We start from the raw sequence: 18,552 nt of genomic DNA, 5'->3' as shown, positions 1-18,552 counted from the left end.
CAGAAGTCTATATGAACTAACTTTAGTACTTCTTTGGAAGTGTATGTTTTTCTTTGGAAACTAGACTTAGTCATCTTCCCTAGTTGACATTGTTTTCACATTATTTTTTTAGATTTCTTCAACTTCGGCAACCCTTTGACCTTCTTTTTCTTGCTGATACTAATCAGATTATCAAAGTTAACATGAAACAGCCTTTTATGCCACAACCACACATCATCAAATCTAACAACAAGACATGTTGCATCTCCCATATCTAGGTAAAATATATTACTCCTAGTTTTTTTACCTTTTCCTATTAGCTTTCCATTAGTGTCATAGATCTTGGCATTTTTTTTCCAAATTCAACTTTACAACCTACATTGCCTAACTATGATACACTCAACAAGTTGTAGTTCATACTTCTAGATATATGTTTCATATGGGATTGGGTGCAATTTCATGGGCATCCAAGAAGTAACCTATTGTTTCTCAATCTACAAGAGAGGCTGAATATATAGAAGCAAATGTAGCAGAATGTCAAGTAGTTTAGTTAAGGAGGATCTTGATAGATTTGAATGAAAGGCAAGAGGATGGAACCGCAATTTATTGTGACAACATCTCATCAATTGCATTTTCCAAGAATCTAGTCTTCCATGGGAGAAGCAAACATATTGAGATCAGATATCACTTCATTAGAGAGTTTGTGGAGAATGGGGATATTAAGATGGAATTTCACAGGTTTGAGTAGCAGCTAGTAGACATTTTTACTAAGCCATTAGGCATTGGAACTTTTGTACACCTAAGAGAGAGTCTTGGTGTAGTTGATTTGGATCAGCAGTTATCCTTGTTTTTTTGACTCGGGACAAAGGGTGAGTGTTGGAATATTAAATGCAATGGCCATTTGTCCCTGGAGCCAAACACCCACCTACCACTTGACAGACTCCAGAATAGATAGAAACAATAACTATAGTGGATGACTTTTTTGAAATCAGGAAAGAGGGGGAAAAATATGACAAAAGGAATGTTTTAGATTCATTTAAGTGGATTCAGCAAATCAAAAGTTTAGCGAAGAGTTGTAGAGCAAAGAAAGAAGAAAGAAGTTGATCAGCAGATCAGTCATTGCAAAGATAGAAGGAAGTTTGTGTCATGTTTCAAGTTGCGCAAGTTTCTTTTGTTCATTTTATAAGTTCATTATTTTTGGGTTTGTCCTGTTGAAGTAGTGATTGCTTCAGGCACCATTGTATGCAACCATTAGAGCTGCAAGGTTAAAGTTCATTGAAGTTTGAAGTTTTACCAGTTTAGGTTTATTTTGGGGTTTTCTGGTTGAAGCTGAGTGCTCCAAGATTTTATAATATTTATAATCAAAGTTGAATAGAAAGCAAGCAAGCATACTTGAATCCATTTTTCTTCTTCTATTCATTGCATTTGAGAATTTTGTTTAGAAGCTTCAAGCTTTGGCTCTCTGGTTTTAATGGTCAAAACATTCACGTTGAAATTTCACTAAGTTATAATTTTTCCAGTTTGAGCCGAGCTCACTTAGCATCCATTGTTGTCGAGCATTGCCCTTCATGTGTCGAGCTTACTCGGCTTCTTCTTGTGTCAAGCAAACTCAACACGTATTTCCTGTCACTCGGCACCTTCACGTGCTGAGGAAACTGCCACTTAGCGCCTTAAGGTGCCAAGAAAACTGGCACTCGGCAATAGTTAGTGCTAAGCAAAGTTTTTCAAAGTTGTGATTTATTTCTCACAAGAACCACATACATCATCAACAAGGTCGGTGGGTAGAGTACAACATCATCTTTTTCTTTTTCTTCTTCTCCCTCCACCCTGAAGGGTTGGATGGCTAGGTGAAGGCTGGGAATGACCACTTCAAGGCTTGACTGAAAATTTTAAATGATGATTCTTATGAAATTTGGAAATTAATGTTTGCCAAGAATGTTGGATACGCAACTTCCATAAATGATGATTGTTTTAATCTTCTAACCAGCCACACAGACTGACATTACCAATTATTATCATCATTCCTTCTTCCTGGTCATTTATGCTATAAATATTCTCCACCACCATTTAAAAAAAACTTCGAACAGTTTTGTAAGAATATATACTAACTATAGTAGAGAGCACCACCATGTACCCATTCTCACCTGACTATATCTCTCCTTCTCTTGCCTCCACAGAAAAATGTTTGAGTTTTTGTTTGCAAGCTGTTCAAAAGTATTGTCCTAACATATTTATGCATATACTACTGCATAGAAACTTGTGCAAATTTCTTAGGTTTTTCAATTCCTTTAAGCAGGAGAGAAACAATACAATGAGTGAGAAGGGTGGAATGGGAAAAGCATGCGCAATGTGCAAATACCAGAGAAGAAAATACTCTCCTGAGTTCCCATTGGTGCCCTATTTCCCCTCTAATAAACCCAAACAATTTGAAAATTTGTGCAAGCTCTTTGGAGTGAGCAACATTTTGCATATACTCAAACAAGTGAATGATAACCAGAAGGGCAATGCCATGAAGTCTATGATTTACCAGGCAAATACCTGGGACAACGAGCCTGTCTATGGGTGCTTTGGTATTATTGTTCTACTTCAACAAGAGATTGAAAGGTTGAAAGAAGAACTGAAATCTTTGAAGAGGTAGATAATGATTGCCCAACAATCATGTCACAGCAGTTGCATGCAACAAACTCAGCCTGCTGAAGATTTTGAGTCTCTGGTCTCTACGTTGCCTGTCTCCATAGAAGCTTTGGTCTACCCTAATTATGTAGAAGGTTATCGTTATCAAGGACAACACCTTTTTGGCCAAACTAAGAATAATGTTAATATAGGCAAAAAAAATTTTGAATATGAACAAATGCAATAGCCATATTGTAGGCCCAAGGAAGCACATGAATCTGGGTATGTCATTTTTTTTGTACTCCAAGTTTGGTTAATTTTTTAAAATTAATTTTAAGGTTATTATATAGAACTAGTTAAGGTTTTTTTGTGTTTTTTTAAAATTAATATTAACATATTGGATCATACTTTCTAATGGGACAGGCAGGGTCCCTTTTTAATAGATTAAGATGAAAGAGTGTGATTTGAAATTTTGATACTAGAAAAACATATTCAATGAAATCTAAAAATACATTTATTATTAAGAATGGATTATAGAAATTTGATAATGTTCAACATTAATATTTTATTAATAGAGAAGATACCATTATTAAAAAAAAATTGCTATTGAAAAATTGTTATTGAATGTGAATTCAAAACTATTAGATATTTAGAATTGAAGTAGAATGGTTTAATACATAAAGAATATATTCCTAAAATTCAGTTTAATTATAAGCATTCACCTAAAGTGTCTCCATTGATGTTTTTCTTTGTAATGAGAAGATTTTCTATTTGATTTTTGAAATAGAAAGTTAATAAACTTAATATGAACAAAATTTACTAGAAATATCAAAGAAAAAAAACACTTCTAGTTATTAATTTATAATCAATTTTCAATAAATCTCTTACTATGAGCTTTTCCCCTATAAAATCTACTGTGAAGAGCTTAAACAATAGAGACTACTCATCATTTAATTACTTTATTCATACATCTTTTGATTAGTGATGGTCCAAGTGAAACTAGAACTCAGACTTGTTTTGAATTAATGTGATGTTATTTGAAGCTCCCCTTTTCAGAAGATTAAAATAGTCATCATTTATGGACGTTACGTATCCAACATTCTTGGCAAACATTAATTTCCAAATTTCATAAGAATCATCATTTAAAATTTTCAGTCGATCCTTGAAGTGGTCATTCCCAGCCTTCACTTGGCCGTCCAACCTTTCAGGGTGGAGAGAGAAGAAGAAAAAGAAAAAGATGCTCTTGTACTCTACCCACCGACCTTGTTGATGACGTACGTGGTTCTTGTGAGAAATAAATCACAACTTTAAAAAACTTTGCTCAGCACTAACTATTGCCGAGTGCTAGTTTGCTTGGCACCTTAAGGCGCTGAGTGGTAGTTTCCTTAGCACGTGAAGGTGCCAAGTGACAAGCAGTAGGTGTCAAGTTAGCTCGGCACAAGAAGAAGTCAAGTAAGCTCGACACATGAAGGGCAATGCTCGGCAATAATGGATGCTAAGTGAGCTAGGCTCAAACTAGAAAAATTATAACTTAGTGAAATTTCAACGTGAATGTTCAACCATTAAAACCAGAGAGCCAAATCTTGGAGCTTCTAAACAAACTTCTCAAATGCAATGAATAGAAGAAGAATAATGCGTTCAAGTATTCTTGCTTGCTTTCTATTCAACTTTGATTATAAATATTACAAAATCTGGGAGCATTTAGCTTCAACCAGAAAATCCTAAAATAAACCTAAACTAGTAAAACTTCAAACTTCAATGAACTTTAAACTTGTAGCTCTAATGGCTGCATAAAATGGTGCTTGAAGAAATCATTGCTTCAACAGGAAAAACCCAACAATAATGAACTTATAGAATGAACAGAGGAAACTCATGCAACTGGAAACATGACACAAACTTAATTTTGTCTTTGCAATGACTGATCTGCTGATCAACTTCTTTCTTCTTTCTCTGCTCTACAAATCTCTACTAAACTTCTGATCTGCTAAATCCACTTGAATGAATCTAAAACATTCCTTTTGTCATATTTTTCCCCCTCTTTCCTGATTTCAAAAAACTCATCCACTATAGTTATTGTTTCTATCTGTTCTGGAGTCTGTCAGGTGGTAGGTGGGTGTTTGGCTCTAGGGACAAATGACCATTGCATTTAATATTCCAACACTCCCCCTTTTTCCCGAGTTAAACAAACAAGGATAACTGCTGATCCAACTCAACTACACCAAGACTCTCTCTTAGGTGTACAAAAGTTCCAATGCCTAATGGATTAGTAAAAATGTCTGCTAGCTACTACTCAAACCTGTGAAATTTCATCTTAATATCCCCATTCTCCACCAACTCTCTAATGAAGTGATATCTGATCTCAATATGTTTGCTTCTCCCATGGAAGACTAGATTCTTGGACAATGCAATTGATGAGATATTGTCACAATAAATTGTGGTTCCATCCTCTTGCCTTTCATTCAAATATGTCAAGATCCTCCTTAACTAAATTACTTGACATGCTGCTACATTTGCTTCTATATATTCAGCCTCTGTTGTAGATTGAGCAACAATAGGTTACTTCTTGGATGCCCATGAAATTGCACCCAATCCCATATGAAACATGTATCTAGAAGTGCTCTTCTTATCATCTATACTTCCATCCAAATCACTATCAGTGTAACCAACCCACTTGAATTCATTTGATATAGTATACAAAATTCTAAATCCTTTGGTACCTTTCACATATCTTAGGATCCTCTTTTTCACTTGCCAATGGAAATCCTTTGGTGTTTCCATAAATCTGAAAATCAGACTTACTGCATGCATCAAGTCTGACCAAGTTGTAGTCAAATACATTAAACTTCCAACCATACTCTTGTATAGTGTTGGATTCACTCTCTTGCTAGAGTCTTCCTTGCTCAATTGTAGACCTACTGTTGTTGGTGTTGGGGCTACCTTACTATTCTACATTTTAAATCTCTCCAAGATCTACCTTGCATATTTTTCTTGAGAGATGAAGATGTCATCATGCATTTGTTTTACTTCTATGCCTAAAAAGTATTTCAAGAGACCTAGGTCTATCATTTCAAATTCATTTTTCATGACCTCTTTTAACTCACCAATTAGAGCCTTGTCATTTCCAGTAAAAATCAAATCATCTACATACAAGACAACAATCAACACATTTTCATTTGCTACCTTTATGTAGATAGTAGGCTCACCATTGCTTTTGCTAAAGCCATTGCTCATAACATATGAGTCAATCCTACTGTACCATGCCCTTGGAGTTTTCTTGAACCCATAAAGCATTCTCTTCAATCTATATACTTTATTCTCTTCACCTGGAACTTCATAACTAGATGGATGCTCGATGTAGACTTATTCTTTCAATATACCATTTAAGAAGTCAAACTTTACATCCATTTGATATACCTTCCATTTGTGCTAACAGCATGCACAGTTTCCGTTCTTGCAATCAGACCATATGTCTCATCATAATCTTTTCGATACTACTATTTTTAGCCCTTGACTACCAGCCTTGCCTTATACCTATCAATCTTGCCTTCAGCATTGCACTTGGTCTTGTAGACCCATTTCAATCCAATCACTTGCTTCTTGGGAGGCAAATCAGCTAGCTCCCATGTCTCATTCTTTTCTATAGCATCTATCTCCTCATCCATGGCCTTACACCATTTCTTCTCCTTAATAGCTTCTTCAAAATATATTGGATCACTATGAGAAAATAATGCAAAATTAATACTCTCATCATAATTTTCATACCTTTCATCTTGGTATATCTCCCTAAGACTCTTGGTCTTTCTTGGTAACAGGGAGGAGAGTGTGGGATCAAAATCTTCACTGCTGCTGCTTTACCGACTAGTTTGATCTTTACTAGTACTCAGCACTGACACTCGATCATGGCTAGAGGAGCTCAACAATGACTAAGGTTGCTTTCCTTTTGTTCTATTTTCTCCTCCTTCTTGATTTTCATTAGCATCCTCTTCATTCATAATTGGCACTTTACTTGAAGTGCTCGGTGACTCATCAGTTGGACTATACCAAGACTAATTTTTAAGAAATTCAACATCTCTTGAGAGAATCATCTTTTTGTTCAATGGGTCATACAATCTATATGCCTTTGATTCTAAGTTGTACCCTATGAAGATGCACTTCACACCTTTGTCATCCAATTTTTGCCTTTGCTCTTTAGGCACATGTGCATATGCAACACATCCAAACACCCTTAGGTGTTCAACTGTCCATATTTCTTGTGACCATGCTTCCATTGGAATTCTATCACAAACTGCCTTTTTAGGACACCTATTAATTAGATAAACTACTATTTCCATAGCCTCTCCCCAAAATTCAGTTGGGAGACCTTTCTCTTTCATCATGCTCCTTGCCATTTCAACAATGGTCCTGTTCTTTCTTTTTAGCCACTTCATTCTGTTGTGGTGTATAGCTGGTTGTGAGCTCTTTCTTTATACCATGTTTCCTACAAAAATTTACAAAAGAATTGGAGGTATACTCCCCTCCTCTATCTGATCTTAAAACTTTGATACAGTATCGACATTCTCTTTCAGGTTGGGCTTTAAATTCTACAAATTTATCAAATGCTTTAGGGGTAAAAGCACAAACCTATTTCACCTTTTATAAAGAAACATGATATCAGAATGTGACAGTTCAACATTAATGACAAAAAAAATGCTATTTGTGTTTAAAATATGAAGATGATTTAAATTGATGAAATGTGTAGAATTGTATGAATTTTATGCCTATAATTTTTATTATTTTTTTGACTAAGAATTTATTCATTTTATTTTATTTTGAAGTCCCTTTTTTAACTGTAAAAAATATAGGATGTAGTTCCCGTCAAACAAGTATGTGCAAATCATCTTTTTTTGTTTTGATTTGAAAATATTTTATAGATGACATGTATAGCTAGTGAACAAAAAAGGAAATAATTATTTTTGATGTATATTTTCTTTGTTATAAGTACTCAAGTTTGACCTTGTCAGAATCAAATAGTTTTTTCCTCTCTTCAAAACTTCCCTATTAAATCTATACCTTCTTAAAAAAAAATTACATATTCGTGAAGAGGATTCTCTCCTCTAGTGATAAATATAATTTTTTAAAATTTTTTTGATATGATTTACTATTTTTTTTCATTTTTTGAGAGAGCATCTTCTGAAATGTTGAAATATCGACTTATAATATTTTGAGATTATAACATATTATAACTAATCAAAACACTCAAAAATTTATATAATGATGATATTGAATCTGAGATTTATAAAAGGGTATTTTTAGTTTTTGAAAAAAATTGAGTTTTGATAGAGAAATGAGATTTGACCAAAATAGGTTTTTGTATCACAAACGGTGACACAGATCTATGCTTTTACCCTTAGATTATTTTTTTAAAAAATACACCCATGTCCTAGAACTGAAATCATCAATAAATGTTATAAAATAAGTACTCTCTGCAATAGAATTAACTTGCATAGGACCAACTAGGTAATGGATATCTAGCCCTCCTAGAATTTCTAGAATTGAAGGGAAGCCTATGTTGCTTACCCAAAATACAAGCCCCACACTTGTCACATGAATTTCCTATTCATGGAAAACCTTCTACCATTCGTTTATTTGACAAAAAATTTAAACTAGCATAGCCAAGATGACCATACCTAAGGTACCATAACTATGAGGGGTCTTCAATCACACTTCTTAGAGCTAATTGTGTGGGACATGCAGCACTAACTTGAGATGAGAAACATGTCCCAATCCTCAAGGGAAACATTCTGTTCTTTATCATTTGAACTGTTGCAAGTAAGTTCTTTCTCCCATCCTTTTCATGAATGATACATGTGTCATTCTCCATCAGTGTCATGCCAAAACTATGAGGGCAAGAACACAACAAAATTTATTTTTTTGATTTAAAATTCAACATGCTCTAAGTTTGATATGATTGAGATAGAAGCTTTAGTACAGGTTCTATACATTACAATCTTAAGATTTTAAACATGAGGATGATAACATCATTAAAATTTTAAAAATTTCATTATTAGATTAATCTCGATAAAATTATGATATTATATTGACTTATAATGATATGCAATAAAACTTACATAGCTAACAATGTGCATGAATTCGGATCTCAAATTACTTGCAATATCAAATCAATCAAACCTACATTAAAACTTATTTAAATAGCCAATTAATCGATAAATTTAAACTATTTAATGGTTAAAACAGTAAGAGTACATTTAAAATTAAAACTAACTAAATTAGTACTTATAAAATTAACCCATAACTAAGTAACTAAAAATTATTAACAATCGACACAAGGAGTCCTTAATCAAAACATAGAATAACCTTAAAACTTTATTAAATTAACTAATTATACTTTAACAATTTAAAGTTTCATTGAAACTAACTCTTAAAATAACAATATAAAGAAAAGAAACTAGACTAAACTAATAAGTTAAAACAAAATTTAAATAACTAAAAAAAAAACAAAGGTAAACTATACTAATTAAACAACCAACTAATAAATACTAAACTATCTAAATTAATACTAAATCATATTCTAAATTTCTAACTACATTTAAACTGAAATACAATTAAATCAAATACTACTAACTAAGCCTACCTACTAACTAACACCTAACCACTAACCCTCCTGCCCTAAGATCTTACCTACACCCTAGCCCCTAACATCCACTTGGCTACAAGTCAAGTGGATCTGACCCCTCCCTACACCTCTCCCTAGGCCCCACGCAACCCCAAACCTGCAAATCAAGGAGAAGGTACGTAGGGGAGATGAAGTCTAAGTTTTAAACAAGCATTAACTTGAAACATCAATACCACCCCAAGGCTAAACCAACGTCCACAACTAATGTCATCTCATGACATAGCTTTCTCCACCCCACTTTCCACGCAACCCAAGGTAAGGAAAACACAACCCAAGAGGTGGCACGTGAACAGAGGTGAGCAAGGGAGTTTTAAGAACATGAAAGTGACCACCTTAATCCTTTCTCAACATAAATGCCACCTTCCCCAAACTGGCCGCTAGGAATGGAGAAGAATGGGGATGGGACAAGGTGGCAAGATGACGTCACCCACCCATCCCATCCACTTTGACTTGAGACAGACACTAAAACCTTTTTAAAACAAGGCTAACTGACGTCCAAGACCAAGGAGGGAAATGAATACATAAAGTTTTATAGGTGAAAGGAAAGATATTATGATGGTAACCTTTTTTTTTTAAATATACCTATTTATGTATTCAAAATTATGCACCCATGAGATTAACATAATATTTATTTGTTTCTTATTTCATTTAGAAAGGAATCTGAGCAAGAATATGCTCTATGGTCTTGGAAGGAAAGAAATTTCTCCTCGTGTATTTTCCAGAGAGTTTTTACTCTTGGGAGTGCATATTTTTTTTTTGAAGCAAAATTTTAACAAGGCATGGCCATGACATTTTATGCATTTCATTTATGTTACTAAGGATTAGAGTAAATCTATTATTAACATTCTTCCTTAATACAAGTATTCCAATGCAAAGGAGTACATTAGGTATAGTCTCTCAATCTCTTATTTAAACATGTATGTTTTATATTAATTCTTCAAGGACATGGTATGAGTTCTAAATTCTGATTATTATTATCATTGATTTCAAGAATACAACCTCTCAGTCCAATTGATCATATTTAAAGAACTTAGGAGGTGAATGATACTATACACATAATTTTTAAAAAAAAGGTGGTGGATTATTCTCATTCAAATTTGATTATAACCAACATGAAATTTAGCAAGAAATGAAATATCTTTGATTTCGTAATATAGGGTTTGCTCTTGATTTGATCTCATTATAATACTTATACATCATAATTGAAACTCACTATATGAATTGAACTCTTCATTATCGTAATTAAAACTTGAAGATTCATAAATCAAGACATTATCTATGATTCTATTCTCCCATCTATATATATGCAAATTTATTTATTCTATTTTGATGAGCATTCATACAACTGAACATTATGATGAAATATTATGAGAACCAAATACACTAAACCATTACTTTATTGGATAACCTGATTCAAAGGCTCAGCCAGGAAAGAATCAGGAAGAAAACTCGGCTTCGTTTCCATATACAATAAGGTTTAAAAATACAATTTACAATAGGATCTCAATCCCAATTTTCAATAACTTTATCAGATTTTCTTCATGATCATAACCAAGGATTTTGTAATGTTTTCTAAATCTCATTTCAAGAACCATGGAGGAAACCAATATCTAATCGGGTGACAACCAAGTAGAACCAAAAGAACATCAGGCATGCATAATCATACATGGTTTACACAATACGATTCACAATGTATCAAGACTATGGAAAGGTGGATTCTTCCAACAGGAGAAGTCAAGCACAACACCCATTCACATGCCCAATCAGGGCTAATAACCAAGAACTTTCGTTCTTCCATTTAAACTTGCCATACTCATACCAAGTTTGTGCTATTGGGTAAGGGCCCATAACACCCTACCCTTTATCCCTCTTCTCATCCTGAGAAGAGACTCTACACAGGTTGGAGTCCAACTAAACAGACCTTTCCCAAAATTGGTCACTTTTTCCCTCTCCAAGGGTGAGTAATACCAAAACACCCATGTAAGGAAAACTAAAAAAAAAATGCAAACATAAACAAGGAAGGAAAACAACCAAAAAGACATGGTTTTCAAATCTTCCCACATACCCACAACCATACAACAGTGAAACAACAACAAGATAACTTGAACATGAAACCAAACATAAAATTTGAATAAGGAAGATGAGAATTTCCTACCTTCACAAAGAGGTAATGGCAATGAACATGTTTGAGTAGAGTATCCCTTTCCTTCTTCAAGCTTCAAGAAAATATTCTCTAAAAGTAGAGATTGGGTAACAACCCCACTAGTCCAAGGAAGGCCTCCAAATAAGCCTCCAACTCAACCACCCAAAAGGAGCAATAACTATTTCCACCCACTAGCCACTCTAGAAACTCCTAACTCAACCTACACTATGGTTAAACCCCAAGTGGAGATGAGGTGAGGTAACTCAAGATAGCCATGATCAATTTTCTCACAAAGGCAAAAAGGGACTTTTTGAGTGACCTCAAAAGTCAAAGCAAGGAGCTTGGGGGTTGGAAAAGACCTCTAACCCATACCCATACCCTATGGTTAGAAAAGAAACAAGTTTTAAAGCCTTAAGAAGAGGTTTAGAGTCAAATAAAATCTAGGAATAAAATAGGTCCAACTTACTATTCTAACTTAAACCAACTTGGTCCAAAGGTTAAACAATTAACCCTCACATCACACTAATGCACATAAACATTTTACGAGTGTCAAGCGACACTGAAAGAACATAATTACAAACCTTAACATCCACTAAACAAGGAAGATGCATACATACTTCTCACAATACAAAAAATGTGAATTACGAACAACAAGGTTTTCAAATTTAGCACATAGAGATTAGTTTTGTTCCTCTGTAGGGTTTCTTAGCTAAAATATTTGCACACTCATTGCACACATCAGTAGTCCCGTAAAATCATATGTACATAAATGTATACGTATTCAAAAATTCACATAAATTAAAACATACATCAATAAGGGTTTCCTTATCCTACTTAATTCTTAACCATTTAAAATATCTTAAATCAAAGCCTTGATCCTACCTTTACTAATTTCATCAACATACATATACATGAAACATTATATGACAATCATCAAATATATCTGAAAATAACATCACACAACATGAAATAATAAAATATGTTTTAAGCATCAGATAATGTCTCGACATCTCGAGTCGTGAATAAAAAAATAAGGGTAATGTATCACTATGCTACGATGGGTCGGGGCGAGGCCTCACATCCTCCCCCAGTAGGCATGAACTTCCTCCTGGAGTTCATCAAAAAGGTATGGGTACTAAGATCGCATCTGCGCTACATCCTCCCATGAAGCCATGACCTCATCATAACAATCCCATTGGACCCTAACTTGGTCTAGCTCTTGGCCTCGAAGTGCTAGGGTCTGTCAGGCAATAATGTGGATAGGCTCCAGTGCTAGTTGTCTGTCTGACTCCACCTGTAAAGCATCCCAATCTATAATATGAGACTCATCATAAAGGTATCCTCTAAGTACTAAAATATGAAATACATTGTGGATACGTGACAGGCTAGGTGGCAAAGCTAAACGGTATGCAACAGGTCCTATTCTCTCAAGGATCTTGAATGGCCCAACAAACCAGGGTGCCAACTTAGAGCCCTTTCCGAATCAAATCGAACTCTTGTGTGGTCGTACCCTCAAGAACACTCTATCACCAACCTGATACTCTCGATCTGTCCTCTTCGCATCTGCATACTTCTTCTGCCTATCTTGTGCCTCTCTTAGGCACTGTCTAATCAGGGTCACCTGCTGCTCCATCTCCTTTACTAACTGGGGCCCAATAGATACTCGATCCTCGATCCTATCCCAACTCAAGGGTGTCCTGCACGGTCTCCCATACAAAGCCTCATATGGCGGCATACCTATGGAAGAATGATGTCCATTATTATAGGCAAACTCGACAAGGTGTAGGTATTCCTCCCATTTGACCTGATGATCGATTACGTACATACGTAGCATGTCCTCCAAAACCTGATTCACTCGCTCGGTCTGGCCATCGGTCTAAGGATGGTACGCTGTACTAAAATTGAGCCTAGTGCCCAAAGTTGACTGCAACTCTCTCCAAAATGAAGAAGTGAACAAAGAGTCTTTGTCAGATATGATCTTACGGGGAACACCATGAAGTCTAACAATGTCCTGCAAGAACACCTGAGCTATGTCTCGTGCTGTGAATGTAGTACACACGGGTGAGAAATGGGCAACCTTGGTCAATGTGTCGATTATCACCAAAATGGCATCATGGCGACGAGATGACATAGGAAGACCAACAATAAAATCCATAGATATAGTGTCCCATTTCCACACTGCAATCTCATGTGGTTGGAGAAGCCCACCAGGATGATGGTGCTCTGCCTTCACCCTCTGGCACTCGAGGCATCTCGCAACTATGCTAGCAATCTACACTCTCATGCCTGGCCAATGATACAACTGCCTCAAATCTGCATGTAACTTCTTAACACCAGGGTGCACTGCATAAGGTTCTCTATGAGCCTCAAGTACAATGAGCTTGTGCAAACTCCCAATGGAAGGTACATACATACGTCCCCTATGCCGCAAAAGTCCATCAAAATCCAAAGAATACTTTTTAAACTTGCCTTCCAAGGGTCTCTGAGAATGTACCAACTGACTTACTTCTTCATAAATCTCATCAGCTTGTAATTGCTGCAAGATCCTCTCTCTCAAGTCGGTGCAAGTAGTCACAGATGAAAGTTCATGGCGCCTTCTACTTAAGGCATCTGCAACCACATTCTCCTTTCCCTTGATGTAATGAACATCAAAATCATACTCACACAAGAACTCCATCCACCTTCTTTGCCTAGCATTAAGGTTCGGCTGAGAAAATATGTACTGCAAGCTCTGGTGATCGGAATGAAGCTCGAATCTATGATCCAGAAGGAAATGTCACCATCTCATCAAGGCATGAACCACTGCCGCTAGTTCTAGGTCATGAGTAGGATAATTGAGTTCATGAGTCTTCAACTTCCTAGACTCAAAGGAAATAGGTCGTCCTTCCTACATAAGGATTGCTCCTAACCCATCTAAAGATGCATCAGTGCACACCACAAAATCTGCAACAAGATCTGGTACTACAAGAATCGGTGCACTCGTGAGGGCTCTCTTGAGCTCTTCAAAAGCTCTACCACACTTCTCTGTCCACTCATACTTCTTCCCCTTCCTCTGAAGAGAAGTGATGGGGTGTGCCAATCTAGAGAATCCTAAAATGAAGCGTTGGTAATAACCTGCTAGCCCCATAAAGCTCCTCATTTTGGTAACACTGGTGGGTGTTGGCCAATCCATGATAGCCCTGATCTTTGATGGGTCACCTGATATGAGATGACCCAAATAATGTATCTCGGGTCTGAAGAATGCACACTTCGATAAGCTTCCAAACAACTGATTCTCTCTCAGCCTCTGCAATACCTATCTCAGGTGCTCTTCATGCTCTCTCTCATCATGAGAATAAATAAGAATGTCATCAAGAAACACAACCAAAAACTTATCCAAAAAGGTACAAAATACTCCATTCATGAGGCTCATGAATACAGCTGGAGCATTCGTAAGGCTGAAAGGTACCACGATGAACTCGTAGTGGCCATACCTAGTATGAAAAGTTGTCTTGGGGATATCACTATCCACAATCCTCAACTGATGGTAACCCAACTTTAGGTCAATCTTTGAAAATACTTAGGCACCCTGTAACTGCTCAAAGAGAGCAACGATTCTGGGAAGAGGGTATCGGTTCTTGATGGTTACTTTGTTCAATTGCCAAGAATCAATACACAACCTTAGTAATCCATCCTTCTTCTTAACGAAGATCATTGGTGCACCCCAAGGTGACACACTAGGTCGAATATGCCCCTTCTCCAAGAGTTCCTCCAACTGAGCCTTTAGCTCACTAAGCTCATGAGTAGTCATCCTATATGGTGCTCTCGAAACTGGCTCAGCTCCTGGTACTAGGTCTATGTGAAAATCCACTGCTCGCGGTGGAGGAATACCAGGAAGCTCTAAAGGAAACACATCTACAAACTCCTAAAGGATTGGAAAATCATCAAGGGATGGCTTCGTTACTAAATCTTGCTCTCAGTCACTAATAGTGATAGCAAACAACTGACAACCCTTTCGCATGCAACATCTAAGCTACATAGCGAAAATCATACGAAGGGACACTAGCCTCTTCACTCCAAAGATCTCCCTAGAGATACCATCGTCATCCACACATTCCACCCTCTTCTGTCGACAATTAACCTTGGCGCTGTGGGCACAAAGCCAATCCATGCAAAGGACAACATCATAAGAACCTAGAGGGGTAATGCGTAGGTCACTCCTAGTGGACATGTCTCCCATCTGCATCTGACAACTCTGCACCATGGAACTAACTGACACTCTGGCTCCTGAGGCTAACTCTACCTCCCAACTAACATCCTGTCTAACTGCCACTAGCCCGCAATGCTCCACCACAAATGGAGATATAAAAGAGTCAGTAGCCCCGAAATCAAATAAAACTGCAACCATATGGCTCTATATAATACCTATAGCCTCGATAACTGTGGCCTGATGCTCAACCTGGTGGTTGTCAACAGCTGCAAAAACTCTATGGGATCTACCCATGTCACCAAATGTCGACTTTGAAAAAGCCCTGCTCTGACCACTGGATGCCCATCCCTGTGGACAATCCCTAGCTATATGACCCATGCCACCACAAGTGTAGCATGGTCTGCGAGTATAAGATTGTACACCCTGTGACCCAGACTGCTGTGGGCCTCCTGATCTGCTAGATCCGTTGAATCCTCCCTTAGAAGACTTCTGAGTCTTCATTGACTGAGACTGTGGGGCCTATACTTTCTACTCCTGCCTAGGACCCTGTGACTGCCACTGCTTGGGTTTAGAGACCTAATAACCCTGAAAAGGTTTCTGCTGTTGCTGCTAGGGTTTTGGCTGCTGAGACTGTTGGCCCCTAGAGGACCCTGTTGTATAGTTTGGATTCCCTTTCCAAGGGTGTCTTTGCTGGGAGGAGTTTCAGTTCTGAGACTGATCCCATGACTCCTGCCTACCTCGAGTATCCTCAGCAACTAGTGCTATCTCCACTGCCTGTCTAAAGGTGGTAGGGAAGGCCATCCTAACTGGGCCCTGAAGAGAGAAATTCAGACCCATGATAAAGTGATGCACCCATATTTTCTCATCCTTCATGTATTCCACATAGGGAAGGACCTCGAGAAACCTACTCTCGTACTGAGCCACTGTAAGGCCTCTTTGATAAAGAGAATGAAACTCCTCTATCTATTTTTGTTGAAAATGCTCTGACAAGTACCTCTTGCAAAATCTTTCTAGGAAGGATTCCCATGTGAGGGTGTCCATCCTCACTCCACCAATAATCTCCTCCTGATGCCACTAGTTGGAGGCATCCCCTCTCAACTGATGAACTGCTAGGCATGCTTTTAGATTACTCCCGTAAGGGTGTAACCCAAAGCACAGCTGTAAGCTCTGCAACCATGCCTCTGCTACTAAACCCTCAGTGGTACCAGTGAACAATGGTGGTCCGAGTCGAATCAATTCCCTGATGTCATCCCCTACATGTCTAGGAGGTCTGTCAAAAGGGGGTCCTCTCTGGTGTATGGACTCTTCCTTGTGATCACCCTAACCCTCTATCTATCTCGGTGGGGGACTCCTAGTCCTCTCTCTGACTCTGGGCCCACCTCCTCTGGGTCCCTCTGCATCCACTACTGGAATCTACTGAACTGGCTAAACTACAGGTATCACTCTCTATTGAACTACACCGATCAAAGTCTGAAGTGCATCTATAATGTCCTAGTTTGGGTTCGGTGGTGGTGGAGGTGGAGGTGGAGGTGGTGGTGGTCCATCCTCCTGTCCCGCTCTAACACGCCTAGTCTTACGACCTCTGCCTCGCCAGTTATGAGTAACAGGTGGCATCTACACAATTAAAAAATTGAGTTAGGTTTAGGAAGTACCATGGTTTAAGGTTCCTAGTGTTGAAACACAGGCTCTGATACCAAAATGTCATGCCCAAACTATGACGGCAAGAACACAACAATCTTTTTTTTTAAATTTAAAATTCAACATGCTCTAAGTTTGATATGATTGAGATAGAAGCTTTAGTACAAGTTCTTTACATTACAATCTTAAGATTTTAAACATGAGGATGATAACATCATTAAAAAAATAAAACTTTCGTTATTAGATTAATCTCGATAAAATTATTATATTATATTAACGTATAATGATATGCAATAAAACTTACATAGCTAACAATGTGCATGAATTCGGATCTCAAATTACTTGCAATATCAAATCAATCAAACCTACATTAAAACTTATTTAAATAGCCAATTAATCGATAAATTTAAACTATTTAATGGTTAAAATAGTAAGAGTACATTTAAAATTAAAACTAACTAAATTAGTACTTATAAAATTAACCCATAACTAAGTAACTAAAAATTATTAACAATCGACACAAGGAGTCCTTAATCAAAACATAGAATAACCTTAAAACTTTATTAAATTAACTAATTATACTTTAACAATTTAAAGTTTCATTGAAACTAACTATTAAAATAACAATATAAAGAAAAGAAACTAGACTAAACTAATAAGTTAAAACAAAATTTAAATAACTTAAAAAAAAACAAAGGTAAACTATAATAATTAAACAACCAACTAATAAATACTAAACTATCTAAATTAATACTAAATCATATTCTAAATTTCTAACTACATTTAAACTAAAATACAATTAAATCAAATACTACTAACTAAGCCTACCTACTAACTAACACCTAACCACTAACCCTCCTGCCCTAAGATCTTACCTACACCCTAGCCCCTAACATCCACTTGGCTACAAGTCAAGTGGATCTGACCCCTCCCTACACCTCTCCCTAGGCCCCACACAACCCCAAACCCGCAAATCAAGGAGAAGGTACATAGGGGAGATGAAGTCTAAGTTTTAAACAAGCATTAACTTGAAACATCAATACCACCCAAAGGCTAAACCAACGTCGACAACTAATGTCATGTCATGACATAGCTTTCTCCACCCCACTTTCCACGCAACCTGAGGTAAGGAAAACACAACCCAAGAGGTGGCACATGAACAAAGGTGAGCAAGGGAGTTTTAAGAACATGAAATTGACCACCTTAATCCTTTCTCATCATAAATGCCACCTTCCCCAAACTGGCCGCTAGGAATGGAGAAGAATGGGGATGGGACAAGGTGGCAGGATGATGTCACCCACCCATCCCATCCACTTT

This window comes from Cupressus sempervirens, chromosome 1 (genome assembly GCF_028749045.1).
Source record: "Cupressus sempervirens isolate cs-2001-9-10 chromosome 1, ASM2874904v1, whole genome shotgun sequence".
NCBI lineage: Eukaryota > Viridiplantae > Streptophyta > Pinopsida > Cupressales > Cupressaceae > Cupressus > Cupressus sempervirens.
This window is presented reverse-complemented; position numbering follows the sequence as displayed.